A 14,447-nucleotide genomic window follows, 5' to 3' on the forward strand; every position below is an offset into this window, starting at 1 on the left:
CTGGGCAACATCTTCCGTGTTGTTTTGCAATCCTTCCATTGATCTTTCCCTTTCTTCTTTTTATGGCTGTTGTCAAATGCTCCCTTTTTTCATAGAGATATCTCCTTTCTACTGATAACACTTGCAGAGGAACACAAGCATGTTACTCGCAACAGATTCATTCTGTCTACTCTTATCATGAGCCTAATATTAGGTAACTATATCTAAATATAATGAAAAATAATAATTTAAATCCTAAACTTTATTTTAAATTAAATTTATAATAAAATGTCTAAAGGGCGTTGCTTTAGATCCATATGGTTTCTTACCTCTTCTTCATCTATTTGAATGTCCTGATGGATAAACATCAAAGCTAAGACATTTGGTCTCTCTTCGCTAATACAATTTCTTAAATGAGGAGGTGAAATGCAAACAAGATAAAGTCACAGATAAGTAATTTTTCAGGAATGGCGAAAAACTTGTAGCTATGCTCTGAAAAAGGATAATGAGTTCTAATCAATGTTATGCAATACTATTGGTTCCAATCATGCGATTAAAATACTCATTTCAGTTAGGGTAGCTAAAAAATAGTTTAAAAAATTGATTTTGTTTTGGCAGTAAGACTTTTCGCATGAATTAAGTGGAAATAAGTCGTTTTGCATGTAAAATGTTGTGCACATAAGCTGATTTACATGTAAATAAAGTAATAAAGCAATAAATTAAAGGCTTAAATAGTTTTCTTAACCTTTAACTACCCGCGCTCCAAAATCTCACGCAGCTACCCGCGCGGTGTATTCTATACACCATATTTATTAATATCAGATTCAATACATACGAATTATTTATATTAATGTATAGGGATAAAAAACATGATTCTTTAATTTTTATGCATTTTTAATGATATAAATAAAAAATACTTTTTTTTTAAGACAAAATCTTAACAAAGAAATAACTCAAGAAAACAAGTAAATTCTTAAAATGAAAACTTCACATGTGTCACTGTTAGTTTGTATTATTCACTGGTTACTTCTCCATTTTTGCAACAATCGCATGTAACAACTGTTGTCATATGTTGTTTGCAAACTGACTTATTGCAACTTCCGCAGATAATTGTTGTGACTCGTTTGTTTTTTCTACCGCAAATGAAACACCGCGCTCCGATCTATGCAGGTTCGCCAGAAAACCTTTTATATCACTTGGCAGTGATTGAATACTGGCGCGTTCAGAGAGGTATGGCTTCATCAAACCTAAGGAAAGCACTTTAAAAAATTCCCGTCTATGCTTATAAGCTGCATTGACATGAGTTGCATTATAGAGAAGTTGTCCATTGATTCCCGCGATGTTCATGAGTTGGAAAAATATAGACAATGGCCATCGTCTTGTTCTTCTTGATACTGAGTATATGCTACACATTTTATCAACAGTATCAACTCCACCTTTGGTTGCCTTATATTGTAAGATGATTTCAGGTTTACTCGACACTGGATCTATATATCCATCCTCGTGCATCGTTGAGATCAATACAACCGCTCTATTTGTTTTCGGTACATGGGAAATCAATGTTACATTTTTTTGGAATCCAAATAACGACGATTTAACCGGTTTATTTTTATGAGGTAAAAACTCTTGCGGTATTTCCCGTTTATTTTTTTTTCATGGTCCCAATCATGGTAGTTTTCTCTTCCAATAATTCCTTCACTAGCGGATAACTTGAATACCAGTTATCACATGTCAAGTTCCGATTAGTACCTTTTACTTCGTTCAACAAACGGTGCACAATTGCACTAGATGTATTTGGCATGCTGTAGGGGCCTTCGGGCTGCTTACCACAATAAACTTCAAAGTTTGACACATAAAATGTTGTTGCATCACACAATATAAAAAGTTTCAGTCCATACTTCGTGGGTTTGTTGGGAAGATATTGAAGAAAACTACAACGCCCTCGGAAAGGTATCAACATTTCATCAATTGTTAAAAATTCACCCAGAGTGTAATTGTCTTTGCAATTCGTTAAGAATGTATCTATGACCCATCTTACTGTAGCTTACTTATCTACCTTTTTTCTTTCATTTCTGGTACTTTTATCATCGAATCGAATCACTGCGAGTAAAAATAAGAACCTGTTTTTGCTCATACATGCCCGAAAAAAACAGAGCCGGTGCCATCTGTTGTCCAGAGTTCCAAAAAGTGGGTAAGATTTTGCTTCTTGTATTCAGATAACAAAAGCAAACCTATAAATGCCTGCATTTCTACTTTTGTTACGTCTTTTGCATCACGTTCTCTCATACACTGTGGTTTAACATCTACATCTACATCTACTTCGTTTTGAATATCCCTTGCTTTGTGTTTCACGCCAGGAAAGATTTTTACAAGATTTTTAGCGCTGACTTTACTAAATTTGCTCTTGAGTGGATTTTTATTCCATCTAGTCAGTTTATCTTTGGCAATAAAGTAACTGCTAGATTCAACATATTCTAAATCGTCATGGGAGTCGTTACTTTCGATTTCTGATTCTGAGCCATGTTCAGTCTCCTCTACGTACTCTTCAGAAGAAGTATCAGCATCGTCGTTTGGTAATTCTTCTTCCGAATCGGAATTGCAAATAACTTGAGCCAGCTCCTCTAATTCCATCTGTGTTAATTTGTTGGGGTTTCTGATTTTTACTTTGTCTCTAAAAATAATATATAAATATAATAAAAATAAATAAAATAATGAAAATGTCCAAAAAACAAAAAAAAAACACCAATTTACTGAACAAATAATTATACTTACATTGTTACCCGCGCGGTGTATTTTATTCACCAAACCAAAGAATATAGACGCTTAAGCGTCTATATTCTTTGACCAAACTGTATTGCACGAAGAAAGTGATAAATAAATCATCAAACTCTACAGCTATCGACCTGCAACTGCGTGTGCACGTAAAAAACACATCGTTCCAAGGTTACATAGAGTGTAAAAAAGTGGAGTATACGGAATTTGGATTTTATCGTTGTTTTAGTAGAAATGGTGTATTTTATACACCAGCGCGGGTAGTTAAAGGTTAAAAAACTTTTATTTTTATAAAATAATAATATAGGCCTTACCTAAATGACAAACGTTGTCATAATAGCTAATGCAACAAATAAACAGTTTTTTAAATATGCAAGTCACAGCGCTCTTTGTGGAGGCAGTCACACATTTCTTCCTGCTCCTCACCAGCTGCTGCTGTAGTGAGTTCACTAAAAATCAAACTCTTATCCAAAGCGTGGATCAGAAGTAGACCAATCATCTCCAAATATTTTTTTCGAAAGTTTGATTATTTTTCCCTTTCTTTCTCAAATATACAAAAGACTCTTATGCTTCATACCTGTAGTTTTTCAAGCCTCTTACCAACACAATCTTTTTGTAAAGGTCGTGGCATATTATCGTGCACGTTGCGTTTCCAGCACATAGCGTTTAGTTTCCGAAAAATATAATTTAAATGGTTTTAAATATGAATAACGCACACTGTCCGGGACATAGGTCGTAACCGGTTGGTAAGGATAATGTGCATTAGATGTCCGTCATTCTCCCCTTGTTGTTTATTTAGGAACTTGTTTGATTTTGATATAGAGTATTTAAAAAAATAATTTTCGAGGCTATTTTGTCATTTATGCATGTGTTTTTATTGCTTTGTGACAATTAATCACGGAAGTGATAAACAAGTAGGACTTTTGTACGGAAGTGATACCTCTTATTTTTAAAAATACTTTTTGGTTTGATATGTATGGCTTCGTTAAATGTAGTATTTTGTTTTTTAACTGAAGGTGAAATTAAATTTAAAACATATTTAAACTGAATCCTATTCATTCTAAAATAATTGTTAAACCTATTAATTATTATTAAATTCCTATTAAAAACAGCCTCGAAAATTATTTTTTTTAAATACTCTGTATCAAAATCAAACAAAGACCTAAATAAACAACAAGGGGAAAACGACAGGTATCTAATTAACATTATCACATTATCCTTACAAACCGGTTACGACTCGTTACGCAGCCGTCGGCATCAGTAAAATATTGTGTTCGAATATACTGAACAAGTGTCTGAAACGCAATGTTCCGGACAGTGTGCGTTGTTCATATTTAAAACCATTTAAATTATATTTTTCGGAAACGATATGTGCTGGAAACGCAACGTGCACGATAATATGCCACGACCTTAAGACTATAATTTTCCTTTTTACGGAGGTATTTAATTTCGTCTTGTGTTCGGTAGCTTATTTCAATTATATTCAGTTCACTAATTGATTGGATGTCCTTATAGTATTCACTTAGCTTCTTAGTTTCAAGTTGTGGCCAATCATCTCCTAGGGCTTTTATCTTGCCCATACCACTGTAGATGTCATGGTATTCTTGTTTAAATAAAATTATGGGTTCTTTTCGCAACTGCTTTTCCACTCTTCCAAAAACACGGTAAAAAGCTATATCCGCGTACAGGAAAATACAATAAAATCTTTTGGATTAATGCTTTGTGTGTTTCCAAAAAATGAATAAGTGTTCTCAGGACAATATTATTTTTATTTTGAGAAACACAACCATCGCTAAACAACCTTAGTACAGAACAGCCCTGAAAATTAGCTTCTGTCAAATAGTTAAAGTCTTGCTTTAAATAGCTAAGGTCCACACTACCTTTTCCTGCCTGCTCCTCTGTCCAAATATAGAACATGGGGTTTTGAGTTTTTAGATCAGTAATACAAAAGTTATAAAGCCCAATTTGTCTTGCGTAATAAGCTTCTTGAATTGGACTTTTCGGTAGTGGCTGAATTTGTTGACGATCAAAGCAAAGGCTAACATAATGAGAAACATCAACCATTAGCTGCGACTTTTTAGCAGACCGTGCTGGTGCACTTTTAATTTGTTCTTTGAGAAGGCAGCACGTACTGCAAGCATTGGAGGCAGGTGACTTAAAACATATGTTAAACTCGTTCATAAAAATACTAAACATTCTGCATTTCACTGTTAACTCTTCTTCAAACTGATCAATATACATTTTACTTAGTTTACTTACTTAACTCACTAATTAGATACAATATTTTGGATTTGTTTCTGTTGTAATGTGATTCAGTTCATCTGAGCTTTTTTCTGTACTCCCTAACACTCTCCTTCAGATAATTCTTGTTTTTGGTAGTATCACCTCCTCTTTTCTTTTCAACAGCAAACCCAAAATGCACCTTTTTGGCAATGTTTTTTATTCTAGTTTCTCCAACACCAATAACAGTGCAAAAGAATTTTAAACATACAGAAGTTTTAACACCAGAGACAGTTGGAAAGAAGTATTGTATTCAATACTTTCGCTCAGGTCCAGGTTTTTTCTGTTTGTTTTTGTTTACCGTCCTAGGTCTATGTCTTTTGATTTGTGTTGTATAAATTAGACTGGCAATTATATTGTCTTGTCTTTTCTTATCTGGAACTTTATAAAACTCTTATTTAAAAGCTTTGAAGCTTAGAAACGTTTATTGTTGTGTTTACACGGTACAAAAACTAGGACTCTTTTAGGAGCTACATTCCTGGTAATTTGTTCACTGTTTCTTTTTCCTCCTGTAATTCTTTTCTTTCTAGTCCCTTCATTTCGCTCATCTGAGCTTTTTTTTGTACTCCCTAACACTTTCCTTCTTCAGATAATTCTTGTTTTTGGTAGTATCACCTCCTCTTTTCTTTTCAACAGCAAACCCAAAATGCACCTTTTTGGCAATGTTTTTTATTCTAGTTTCTCCAACACCAATAACAGTGCAAAAGAATTTTAAACATACAGAAGTTTTAACACCAGAGACAGTTGGAAAGAAGTATTGTATTCGATACTTTCGCTCAGGTCCAGGTTTTTTCTGTTTGTTTTTGTTTACCGTCCTAGGTCTATGTCTTTTGATTTGTGTTGTATAAATTAGACTGGCAATTATATTATCTTGTCTTTTCTTATCTGGAACTTTATAAAACTCTTATTTAAAAGCTTTGAAGCTTAGAAACGTTTATTGTTGTGTTTACACGGTACAAAAACTAGGGCTCTTTTAGGAGCTGTATTCCTGGTAATTTGTTCACTGTTTCTTTTTCCTCCTGTAATTCTTCTCTTTCTAGTCCCTTCATTTCGCTCACCACACTTCCATCTGCACCATCCATTCTCCTTTAAATAATAACGTAATTACTTCTAAATACGTTGACAATCTAAGTAGTAGTCACAAAAACTTTTATTGCAAAACCCTTACATAACCCCAAATTTGCAAGACTCACTGGGTCAGCTGAGTGGCACTTGCAGCGCTGCTATTGGTTGGTTGTTTTGCATGTGAAGGTGATTTTTAACATGCTGTTACCATTGGAAATAATTTTTTTTGCGTCAATCAAATAAAATAAACCACCGTGTCGACAACAGGACAATGCATTGGCACATAATTTAACTTTGAATTTTGTGTGACTTAAGGCTGTTTGCATGTTACCTCCTCAAATAAGTGAATCTTCCGGTTTTCAGCGATGAAAATAACCTTGAACATGTACAGGTTGTTACAGGTAATTTAATTAATTATTAATACATTTTCCTACTATTCTTTATATATCTTTTTTACTTTATATGCCCTGGGGGGGGGGGGGCAGGGGAGGGGCAAACCTCTTCCCCTGGGTGCACCACTGGTGGCTAATGAACATAGTTCGAAGCCAAACCTCTCCACACCTACATACATAAATGTGTGGTGAGGTTCTCCATTAATAATCCTGTAAAAAATATTGTATAGCAAAGTATTTAGGTAAGTAAAGGTTTTATTACTGATTAATTCGTGCAATTAAACAAATTAGTTATTACAAAACTCTATAGTGCAGTTTGTATTCCGTGATTAATTTAGTATTACATGTATTTTTGCTGTAAACATGAATGATAAATTTCAAATATTTTGTATTGTGTAAGCAAGTTTCCGTAGAATAGCAATTTAGAAACCTCAAATTTCGTCTGGCGCATTTACCTCTCAACTATGAATAATTTATTTGTTTACATTTCGAAAATTCATACCTAAACTAACGACTTCGTCGTGGTGAACTAAAAATGACAAATTAATATCGTCAGACATTAGTATGCATTGCTGATAAATCATCCATTTGACTAGTGAGCTTGAGTTTCTTAACCAGGGGCGTGATATTAGGACGAGATCAATTGGTTATGATGTGTTAGGGATCCATATATTAATAAATAACATGTAGTAGATATTACTATATCAATACGTAACTTTTTTTATTTAAGCACCAAATCAACATTTTCGAAAAAGTTTTTGTAAAGGCTTCGTTAAGGGTGCAGATATACAGTGTGTAAAAGCCAAATGGAATAAATTCATTATTTAGGTTACTGTACATATTTATAAAAAATTCCGAAACACGTCAAATTTAAATTATAACTTGACATTGTTTAACATGAAAATGCAACCCCTACCTTCAACCCCCTTAGAATGACAGGTACAACCCCCAATTTTTCAAATAGGAAGTATAGGCTTGTGATATATCGTTTGAAAGGTCTTTTTATTCTCCATTCAAAAATGTTGTCGCTTTCAAGTTTATTAAGATTAATTAAGATAAAATAAATTAAAATCATGTGGTTACCGAAATTCGCTAAAATATTCTCAAAACTTATTTCCCGTTTAGGTCTTGATAATAAGAAAGTGAACAAAAACCATAGCAATGTGGTTTTTAGATGGTAACCATTAACTTTAAAGAATTTCCGTGGCAACGTTTTTTTAACACGCATTAGTAAATTGTTTTATTTAAGTTGTGAGTATTTTAATTTCAGTAAAAAGTTCGTTCAATTCAATTCTGAAAAATGGTTAGATTAACGGAAATGCATAAAATAACAGTTTTACAAATAATTATTGGCAAACACCCGAACACAACAGGAAGTAACTCGCCTATTTCATGAGAAATTTCCTAATTTACCGCCTATATCCCAAGGAACAATAAGTAAAATAGAGAAGCAGTTTCGCGAGTTTGGTCATGTAAGGCAGATAAAAAAAGCAGCCGCTAATGCGAGCGATGAACTCAAATTAGATGTGTTGCTTGAGTTTCAGGAAAATCCACATACATCGAGTAGACAGACATCCACTGCATTCAATGCTAGCCATACATCGATAGTAAACATATTAAAAGAAAATAAATTGCATCCCTATAAGATGATACCTACTCAGAGCTCATGGAAGACGATTTTGATAGGAGAACTTTTTTTTGTGAGCAAATGATGGACATGTTGGATAACAATATTATCCAATTAGAAGACGTTATGTTTTCTGATGAGTGTACTTTTTCACTTAACGGTCATGCTAATCGGCAAAATTGCCACTACTGGGCCACGGAAAATCCTCACTGGATGAGAGAAGAACACACTCAATACCCTCAAAAGGTTAATGTTTGGGCAGGGATTGTAGGAAACAATATCATTGGTCCCTTTTTCATTGAGGGCAACTTGAATGACAACAATTATTTGGCACTACTTCAAAATGATGTCATTCCAACGTTGGCAAATTTATATCCTGATCCAGGAAACCCTCAAGTTCCAGCGAATACGATATGGTTTCAGCAGGATGAAGCACCACCACATTACCAACTTAATGTCCGGCAGTACCTCGATACAATATTTCTCAATCGGTGGATAGGGAGGCGAGGATCGATTGCATAGCCAGCGCGATCACCTGATCTTACATTATTAGATTTCTTTTTATGGGGATATGTGAAGAGCCATGTGTACAAAACTAAACCTTCTGATTTAAATGACTTAAAAGAACGAATAACGCTTGCGATTAGGTCGATCACGCCTGATATGTTAAATAATGTTTTATTACACAAGACAGTTTTATTTGAGATTAGGATGTTGCCAAGACATTCGCAGTGAACATTTTGAACATCTACTTCATTAACATTCATAGTTCATTTTCGTGTTCTACGTTTTATTACGTTTTGCATTACATTTTAGTTTTTGATTGTATTGTAGCGAATTTCGGTAACCACATGATTTTAATTTATTTTATCTTCATTAATCTTAATAAACTTGAAAGCGACAACATTTTTGAATGGAGAATGAAAAGACCTTTCAAACGATATATCACAAGCCTATACTTCCTATTTTAAAAATTGGGGGTTGTACCTGTCATTCTAAGGGGGTTGAAGGTAGGGGTTGCATTTTCACGTTAAAGAATGTCAAGTTATAATTTAAATTTGAAGGATTTTCGGGATTTTTTATAAATATGTACAGTAACCTAAATAATGAATTTATTCCATTTGGCTTTTACACACTGTATAAAGAAAGACTTACCGGTGTCCTTTTGTCACGAAACCAGTAATTACAAGGTGCGAAACATGGCTCAAAGCAGTTTTTTTACTTTGAATACTGCAATGAAATAGAATTAGTAATTTAAAAAATTTTTGATGATGTTTCGGAAGCTATTTGATAAGCAAAAAAAATATTAAAAAATCCGAAATTAATAGTTAGGGAAAAGGTGTACAAAATGATATAGTGCGGATATAATGACATAGTGCTTGTATATACCGAATTCGTTGTTCAGGAGTGTTCAGAAACGAATATCTAATTGTGGCGTGGGTACCAGTCATGCTAGTTTGTATTCAGTTGTATTCAGTTCCGCTTCATCGGTCAGAGTGGGAGCACGTTCGATTATTTTATTTTTGGCGTCGAAAAGTTTTTGGCGCGAAATATTAAACTCTGCTGTATGTTTTTAGTGCGATAAACCGGTAAGTTTAAATATTTATGATAAATTATAAGGATTATTATTTTATTGTTTTCCTATCTCAAATTTAGTAAATAAGTTATTGTTTTTTCAAAAATTGTATTTCTTTAAAATAAGTTCACATGGGGCAAAATGACATAGGAGTTTAGAGGGCAAAATGACATAGTATGTCATTTCACCTAATCGTACATAGATAAAAATAAGGTGCCTTACAAATGGATAATATTTCTGTTTTTTAATTTTACAGATTATGCCGCGAAATTACGCAAGAACGACCATTAGTCAATCATGGAATACAGATTCTATGGTAAAGGCAATAGAAGCTGTTAATAAGGTTGAAATGGGGTGGCTCAAGGCATCAAATCTTTTCAATATACCTCAAGCAACCCTAAGAAGGCATGCCTTGCAAGAAAATAAAAATTTAAAAACAGGCAAAAAACGACTAGGCAGGTTTAAACCTACTGCTTTTCCCACAGAAATAGAAAGACAGTTGGTTAAACATTTAAAAATGCTAGATTCAAGGTTCTTTGGAGTAACGAGATGGGACGTCTTATAATTTAGCAGTCAAAAATGGGTTTAAACAGTATTTTAATAACCAGAAAAAGGCCGCTGAAAAATATTGGTTAAGAGAATTTCGCAGAAGAAATCCAGATATAACACTGCGTAAACCCGAAGCCACATCTGCAGCAATAGCGCAGGCTTTTAATAAACCTCAAGTAGTTAAGTTTTTTAAAGTGTTAGAGGACAATTCGATAAAGGAAAATATTGATCCCATGAAGATATTTAATGCAGATGAATCTGCATTATCTACCGTACAACGCAGAAAGTGTGCTACAGCCGGTTGCAAACCAGTAGGTGCAATTACTAGCGCCGAACGAGGTTCCCACGTGACAGTTGTTTGTTGTATGTGCACTAACGGGAGCTATATTCCACCTACGAAAAATACGAAAAAAGAATTAGCTGATTATACACCAGCAGGAACTTTATGTATTCTCCAGGAGACTGGCTGGATGATGTGTCCAGTGTTTTTACAATGGTTGTAGCATTTCCAAAAATATGCCAAGGCATATTCCACCGTGAAGGTTTTGTTAAGTGTGAATGGACATTCAAGTCATAAATATCTTGACGCTCTTCTGTACGCCAAAGAAAATTGCATTGTACTTTTATGTTTGCCGGCTCACTGTACACATCGGATGCAACCTCTCGATGTAGCATTTTTTGGTCCACTCAAAAACTATTATAACCAAGAAATATCCAAATGGCTTAAAGCTCATCCTGGTCTAGTTGCGACTCAGTTCCAAATTGGTGGTCTGTTAAATGAAACCTATGAAAATGTAGCTATAGTTTATTTTTATGAACGAGAGAGTAATTAGCATAATTTTAACTGGTAGCTTCGACCACTCCATGGGCGTGCTCAAGATTAATTGAAAAATTACTTTGAATAATTGTAAAAAATAAATGAATTATTTCAGTGTTATAAAGTGTTGTGTGTATGTAAACAAAAGTGTCCTCTTTTATCACACACTATATTAGAACTGACTGGCCTACATTAAAAAGAGTTTTAAAAAATTCACATTTTTTTTAATTTTTAAAAATTACAAAAGAGAAAAAGAGTTTTTAAAACCGTCTAAGGTATGTTAAATAGATGAATAAAAATATTAATATAAAACTTACAGCTACTTGTTACAAATCCAAATCAGATTCAGAAGATGAACTTTCAGAACCAAGATTTATAATAACTGGCTCGATCATTTTATCAGTAATATTGTCCAGCTTCCACATTTTTTCCTCTTCTTTAATAGTGTGATTTACTGCCTTTTCCCAGTTTTCAGGTTTTACATTATTTACGGCCTCCAAAAACAACTGTTTAACATCATGAATTTTAAAAGTGGTATTTTTTCTTGAAACTTCACTCTTTATCTGTGCCCATACCAGTTCAATCGGGTTCAATTCACAATGATATGGTGGGGATCTAAGTACTGTCATTCCACGATTTTTGTCAATTTCATCAATTTCGGATTTTTTAAATTTTTCTTTATGAAGGGCACACAACGAATAAAGGTCCTTTCTTATAGATCCGGGATGGTACGTAATATTTTTTGAACTCAGCCAATTCTGCAAGTCTTTTTTTAACCACTTGGTTGTGGGCAGTCCTTCTATAAGTCTGGAGTGATAACTTGCATTATCCATTACTATTACACAGTTCTTAGGAAGAAGATCTATCATTTGTTTGAACCATTCTTGAAAGACATCAGCGTTCATGTCTTCATGGTAGTCACCGGTACGAGTTGATTCAAAAGTTAATAAACCACCTTCAACAAAACCGTCTGAACTGCCAATGTGTACTATTATCAGCCTGCGTCCCTTTCCTGATGGTGGGTTTAAACCAGTAGATAAGTTATTTACAAAAGCGTGCCTTTGACTTGTAACAGTTTCATCCTGCCAAAATTTATTTGGTGTATGACCCTCGTTGATCCCTGTTTCATCAAGATAAAATATTTTTCTTTTTTGGTTTCTCATTTCCTTTATGGTTCTTAGAAAATGTCTCCTCTATATGACAATATCGCTTCTTTCTAATAAAATAGACTTTCTGGGATTCTTTTTCCAGCGGAAGCCTATTTCTTTTAAAAGTTTCCATAACGTACTTCGACTCATTTCTGGGTAATCCTTATCATCTCGAACTGAGACAAGAACTTTATCCAATGTTGGAAATTCTTGTCTAAAGAAGAATTCATACACTTTCCGTCGAAGTCCTTCTTTAAAATGATATTCTATTTGAAATTTTGGTTTCCCTGGAGCATTACGTGGCATTTGAAAACTACCACATTTCTCTTCTTTAATAACTCTGTAAATCGTAGATTTCCCAACACCAAGTGTACTGCTAACTAACTCAACGGTCTCATCAACACTTTCACATAAACGGTTGTCTGTAAATGATTTAAAACAATTAAATATTAATGTTTTTTCATTAACTGTTAGAGGACCAATTTTTCGGCGTTTACACGGCACTTCCAAATTTTCCATAACACTAGTATACACAATAAACTGCACCTTGCAACTGAAGTACCTACTTTTATTGAATTGTTAAGAATTTTGAATACGCCACTTGGACCTTCCTATATACAAAATGGAAAAACCCACTATCACATTTTCTGTGGAATAAGTTTAGAAGGTAATTATCTAGTCAATTACTATCGTAGATTCCTGGAATTAAAGAATTAAATGTTTGATTGTTGAAACCCTTACTTCGTGGAATGCACTCATTTTAGATAAAATAAAACGTTTTATTTTATCTAAAGAATTAAACTTTATTTTGCAAATAGGCAAAGAATTAAACTTTATTTTGCAAATAGATAAAATAAAACGTTTTATTTTATCTAAAGAATTAAACTTTATTTTGCAAATAGGTAGGTACTTATTAAACTTTTATTGGTTATATATAACCAATAAAATAAACATCTTACATTTCTTGCAAATTCATTAGTACCTGTTAACCTCCATCACTCCGACACTGGCAACCTTATTTAGGGATTAGTAAGCCTCACAAATATTGTATTCTATTCTGCTCCAACCTTTATACCTGGTGGTCATACTCAATTTAAAATTGTTTTCCTATATACTTCTGTAAACTTGTTGACAAATATCTGTTTTTCATTGAGTCACCGGAACAACAGTTTAGGGATTTGCATACATAATTTATTGTTTTATTACTCTCTCATACATAAAAATACACTATAATGTCCAGAATGCTGCTCATGGATTTTACAAAACTGGTATCTACCCAATAAACCCCGATGTATTCCCCGACTACATGTTTCAAGCATCTGAAACTACATATATTGTTGTAGATAGTGTCAAACCTGTTGTAAACATTTATGATAATAACGAAGAAATTGGACCTTCCTCTTCTACCATAGCAGTCCCTAATATGATGACAGCTCAGTCAAACTTGCAAAATCCAACAAGTGGCATTTTACTAGTGGTTACTCCGGCAGATTTAAGTCCAGTTTCAGTCGGACCATTTTTTTTCCGGCCAGGGAAAAAGAAAGGCAAGGAAACATCAAGGCGTTTTTATTCTTAATTCAACTCCAAATTTAGAGGACGCAAAAGAAAAAAGCAAACCGAAACCAGAGATCCCCCAAAAATAAAAAGGGCGGTAAAAAGGAATGTTTTTATAGAATGCGAATCAGAAAATGAAAGAGAACCTTTTTCTGCTGATGAATAAAATGATGATGCTGTTTGAATTTACTGTACAGAACTGTACAAGTTGTCTAAATAAGGTGAGCTATGGCTATGCTGTTGTTCGTGTCAAAAGTGGACACATGCTGAGTGTGCCGTACTAGACAAGAAAACAAAAATGTTTGTTTGCGAGCTTTGTACCGACTGAAGAATATCAATCGCTATTAATGTGTCATTTTGCCCACAAGGCGGGGTAAAATGAACTTTTCTTGTTCATTTTTATCGGTTTGGCTAAAAGTTTATATTTTCTCCTACTTTGTTAAAAACTTGTCTGGAGTGTTTCAAATACTTTAGTTTGTGTTCTATGCAAGTTTTGTTTAAAAAAATGTTTTCTTTAAGTAAAATTTTTGGTTTTTTAAAAATGCACGTCATTTTGTACACCCTTCTCCTACCACAATTATCCTATTAGAAAGACCAGAAGTAAATTTATGGGAGTCAGTAAACCTAGTAGATAATTTAAAGTCAAATATTAAATCGGCACTTGAAAGTAATGGTCAATTAATTAAAA

Source organism: Diabrotica undecimpunctata, chromosome 3 (genome assembly GCF_040954645.1).
Source record: "Diabrotica undecimpunctata isolate CICGRU chromosome 3, icDiaUnde3, whole genome shotgun sequence".
In the NCBI taxonomy this organism is placed as follows: domain Eukaryota; kingdom Metazoa; phylum Arthropoda; class Insecta; order Coleoptera; family Chrysomelidae; genus Diabrotica; species Diabrotica undecimpunctata.